Here is a 6021-nt window from a genome sequence, read left to right as displayed (position 1 = left end):
TGTTGACCGATATTTAGGAAACCTTAAATATTTGTCTATGTATTTAAGTTTAATTTTTTTGATAATATTATTTGGATCCATAGTTCTTCCAATGAGGAATATAATCTTTTTCTATATTTATATATTATTTCAAAACATAGATTTAATTTATTAATATATTGTATATTATAATATAATAAGAACAATAAATATATAAAAGTAACCAAATCATTTGGTTTTATTTCTTTGTAATAAAAAACATATTTTATATCACAGCATATTTAACAGCCTACCGACTGGCTATTGACCGACTTAGAGATCATCTCAGAGACATCCGGTCTTACCCAGCCTGGTTACTGGCGTGACTGGGTTCATTTTCCTTGTCAGATTTTGCACTCTAGCCTATGAGAATGACAAATTTTAAACAATCACAAACATACATTTACGACCATGCCCTAGCAGGATATTTTTGTTTTATTTCTTGGTTTCATTCCTAAGTATTTAACTTTAAATTATTTGATAACATTAATTGGATCTATAGTTCTCCCAATGAGGAATATAACATTTCTCTATACTTATACATTATTTCATACTATAGTTAGGTCTGCTTGAATATTTATAATTACATTTTTTCACTTATACTATATTTTTATTTAATTTAATAAAATATCGCACTAAAAATATAACACAAACACAAATAAATATATAAAAGACACCAAACTATTTTTTTATATATAGTTTAAAGTCTCCTTTTACCACCTATGGGTTTATCTGGACTGGGCCTAAAGTTTAACGTGGGTTACGAAACACGGTCCTCAGCATTAAGCATACCGACTGGCGGGTGACCAACTTTAGAAATCATCCCAGAAGACATCCGGTCTTATCCAGCCTGGTTACTGGCGTGACTGGGATCATTTTCCTTGTCGGACCATGCCCCAGCAGGATTCGAACCCGCGGCTATCGCAACAGTAGGAGGACCGTCCCATCGCCTTTACTACTGCGCCACTAAGCCGGCACCAAACTATTTGATCTTATGCCTTGGTAATAAAAACATATTTTAGGTATATTTTGTTTTATTTCTTGATTCGATACCTCCTTATAAATTTATTAATAAGTTTTCTCGATATATTTCAATAATCTTTGCTAAAAATGTGCGGTTCATAATTTTCAACTAACTCATGACTTTATCAAGTTTTTGATAAATAACGGCTCGATTTACAAGACTTTGTTTATTAAATATTGTGAAGATGTATAATATTCCTGGAAAATAACTAGATTAATTAAAAAACAAATAAAAATTTGTCAGTAAATATTGGATATTGCTCATGTTAACATAACATCCTACACATAATTACAATGTTGCCAATGGAATTAAATGTTTTAACTGAGAATAAATACATTTTGTTTTCTTGAGGGATATGCTAAATATTAAAGAGTAAGGTATCGACATTTTAGCTTATTTTATGATATATTTAGATTACTTTTTTCTTTTATTTTTTATTTCTCTATAAGGTAAAATTTTGTAGATATATGTAATAATTATATATTATACTATTATATTTATGCATCAACATATACACAGATGTGTGTCGTTTTATCAAAATTTATTTTTAAGAAGCTGGTCTCGTTGGATTTCTTCAGCATAAATACTATATACCAAAATACCAAAACCAAAATATTTCTATAATTATAATTAATAACATCTTTGTATGTACATTACCGTTAAAACGTTTGGAACCAACCACGTAATTTAAACATAACACATAAGTCTTGATTTATTATGCCTATATATTAATCCATCCTTCGATCCTCTTTTCAATTTTGCTCTAGAAACCCCTGACCTATTTTTGACCAATATTAAGGGTCTTGATAAAAAGAAAATTAGGTCAATGGAATAAATCTAATTCCAAAAGGAATCGTATTTTCTTAAAGTATTTTCTGACAGCCCCATTATTCAATTGTTCGTTAATTTTAATCCTATTATCGGGTTTATTACCAAACCATCACTGTATCATCATGATGTTAAAATTATGTACAGGGTAGGAGATTGCATCCAACAACTGAAAATTTAGACTCATACAACCATAGGAATCTTTTTCAGTGTTGTTTCCTCCAGGTTTCTTTACAGTTGTGTTTGATGCATAAAATATCCTTCTTATTTCAAAGTACAGATAGCATTCCGCTTTTCAAGAGATATCTGTTCCTTTTTTGCCAATTTATGCGCCTATGAACTATGGTAACTATTACATGAACGCCACAAACTACACTGAACTCTATATTAGACTAAATTTAGTATAAAATAATTACTGAAACCGTAAAAACTTTTTGCAAAACAAGGGACAATTGTTTAAAAGAACTAGTAATTTGGATTATTGTTATAAGCACGATTGTAAAAATAATAAACTATACTAAAATGATTATTCAGTAATTTTTTAAGTCAACCCAGTATATATCTCAGAAATATTTTGAGAATCAGATTTTCTGAGATTTTCTGAATCAGCTTTAAGAATTAAAATACAAAGATCATGTAAATGTATGAAACTTCAGTAATCCTTTTTATTCAGTAATTTATTAAAGGCTGACAAATCTCAACTGTTCGGTTCATTAATTAATTAATTAATTATATTTTATCGGATTATCACGCAGGTCATAACACATGGTTATGGAGAGTACTTGGAAGATATCACATGAAATCTATACGAGAAATGGACAGGTTGATTTGGATAGCAATATTCATGATCAGATATCATGTAAGTAAAGGATCTCAAGGTATTTAAAGACGCCCAGCGAGGGAAATTAAGTTCGGCTGCTAATATGATAAAAGAGTGACATTCTATGAGTATATGACATACTGACACCAAAACGAGAGCATTGAGGAGGGGGTCCTCCCTCATTAAATGGGAATGAGTGAATTTTAATTTCCATGTATGTGTGTATTAAGGATAATTTGGCAGGATCTGAATTTAGAGACAATAGTGGAGGAGAAGAATTTATTGGCTATAACTTTTGCTATCTTCCAATAGGTATCAGCTCAGTTGAGTCATATCATTTACTTTGGGTTCAATGCAAGGGAATACATCTTCGTATGATATGATGTAATGATAATGAAGGCCATTAGAAATGACCTCCTTGGACATGAGGTCGACTATTTCCTTTCCCAACGGCTGAGAATCCAGATAGGTAGAAGAAAATATCTTGCCTAATGTGGTAAGTTCTGGAAGCACGTTTCAGAGTCTTTATGCCTAATGGGTGATAACATGAATGTGATTAAATTGTATGAAACGCGCTAGAGGAACTCATACAGATCAGGTATTCATCAGGCTTACTTTTCGATGTCAATTCAAGGGATTACTAAATGACAAAGGGAGACCAGTTGCACCAGCAGCATCTTCATGCGAGGTATTTGATTGGACTGGCGCAGTAAACCTCCAGAGCTTCCAAGTAGTTAGAAGGAGCTTATGTTTTGCTTGTGAGCTAATAGCCGCCATTTACTAAAGATATTTTATTAAAAAATTATACTGAACGAGTGTTTAATCGATATAGCTTCACTTGAACTACGTGTTCAATTCACAAAGAATTTTGCACATTTGTAAGTATATTAGAAACAGTTTATGCTGTTCGCCTCGCTGAGAACATACTCATGGGTTCGAATTTTACATGGAGATTTCCCGCAATTGTGTATGGACAACAGTATATATTTTAACTTGGTCATGTGATCATCCTCTCTACATCAGTATCTATATAATGTAGATAATTTTAACCTTGGTACAAAGGTTAATATTCTAGGTGGGCTATAAATACATGGTTAACAAAAATATCAATGCTCAAGGTTACTGGTTTAGAGCCCTTGTTAACCTTAGGATAAGGTTCGATTATTAAAAAAATCGAATATAAATTTGTTTATATTATTGTTCATAAGAATTTGTGGTAATTACTGGAATTTGTCTTTTATTTTTTGTATATTTACTTATAATATTGTCAGTTGATTTTTAGTAGGAAAAAAGAGTCAATTAAATACTATAAACTATTAATTCTTATCATGTTATAATTTGATCGGTTCAGAAAGTTCATTGAAGATAGTTTTTGAATTTTTATCGCCTAAAAGTTCTCTTTAATTCCTTGCTGTTATCCAAAAATATATTCAAGATCCTCTTCTGTATATTAATTTTGCCTCCTTTTTTGAAGAAAACGGAGCCACCTGGAGGCATGAAATTTTGCAAAGGTTATATCGAGGAAGAATTTTTAGGCCTAATATTTTTTGTGTAATACGCGCTAAAAAATAAATATGTTCCAATAAAATGAAAAACGCTCAAATCAAGCAACCAGAAATAGTCGTCAGATCAGCGACATAACACATACAATAAAACCCGGCGGGTAGATTTATTTGTAAAGAAGCGAAGTATTAAAGGTAAATAACTGTTATATTCAATCGTTTTAACATTTATCTACATAAAACAGTTTCAAATTTAGCTTTATTGAGTTATTCAGTTGTGTTGATGTCATGTTGAAGGATTTAAAAAAGTTCGAACACAATAAAGGCAGTATTTATTAAACGATGAATTTGCCAAACCTCTTAAAGAAAATTCAGACCACTTAGCAGTAGAATCAACTATTTAAATACGATGGGAAAGGTTTAAAAGGAAACAAAATACTACGTGAATTGATTTATTGAAAGTGCCATTTCGAACCGTTTCAATATCGCGGTTTCATTGCCTGCCAGACAAAAAAGAATTTTTTAAATATTACTACTTGTATTATTACTAATACTATGCTAATTTACTACAACAACTACAAAACGGTCATGTGTTAGTCTAGGTGAATCATCAATCGGTACTGAGGCAATATGTTCATGGCCATAATATATTCGTCTCTACAAGCTGCTAAAACCAAATCAATCTATTCCTGTACATGTCACTGTAACGTCAATTGAACAAACCGAACAACATATTATCAGACAGCTCATTGTAAAAGCCGTGAAGAATACGTTGTTGTTGTTCGATTATAGCCATATAATAGCAAAATATTTAGCAGACATAGCGCCTTCTGATCAGCACTACTTTAAACCAACGCAGCATCGTTTGGATAGCATGCGATTTCGAAATACCAATGAAGTGAGAAAGTGAATCAATAATTTTATGACTGGTAAATTAATATAGTTCTTTCGACATGGTAAAAAGATGCGAAAAATGTGTGCAAGATGTGATGGAAAATATATATTGTATCAACATTTCTCAATAAAGTCCTTTTTAAAATACAAAAATGATCATCTTACATTCTAATTTTTAACCTTTTTTTACTAGTGCCTTTTAAACATTTCTTTCATAGACTTTTCGTGACATTATCATACATGAACTTCTAAGTTTTTTCGTAATTTACTAATTACTCCCCGACGGTTATTTAATTTAAGATGTTTTTCCTTAATATCTTCTATTTCAAAAATCTGGAATACCGAAATTAAATAAATACTTCACGGCTTGTGTATCGAGAAAATTTTGGAAAAAGAGAAATCTCAAAACAAAAGTTCGATACGCCCTTTCAGAAACTCGTTTTGGAATCGAAATTTTTCCGCTTCAATCCTAATATTCCCCCCCCCAAAAATATTTTTTATGATTAGGAGGCAGATATCTCAAACTTAATTTCGATACTCTCCGTAGGTTTTTAATATATTTTAATTTAGGCTAAAAAATTGATAGTTTCTTTTGCAACTATCGATACATTTTTGAAAAATATTATCGAATAATATCAACAAACTAAATCTACATATCGATATATCGTTTAAAAAGATCTTGGCTAAAAATATTAATTATATTAATATTTTGTTGGCATCTCTCGGCTCAATTATTTAGTATTAACAAAAATTGGATCCATGAGATATGGACCCCATAAATTTCTTTAAAATAAAACTCTTTAAAGTTGAGATGAAAAGTATGATTAAGTGGAACGGATTATAGAGCTGAGAACACTGTGTCGTTCTGTTCTAATACCGCAATAATAATTGTTCTAATATTTTTGAATTGAATTATTAGAACATAAATATGTTCT

Source organism: Rhynchophorus ferrugineus, unplaced genomic scaffold (genome assembly GCF_030347505.1).
Source record: "Rhynchophorus ferrugineus isolate W39M unplaced genomic scaffold, kcgeb_rfMv2 rfM3, whole genome shotgun sequence".
NCBI lineage: Eukaryota > Metazoa > Arthropoda > Insecta > Coleoptera > Curculionidae > Rhynchophorus > Rhynchophorus ferrugineus.
Note: the sequence above shows the minus strand (reverse complement) of the source record.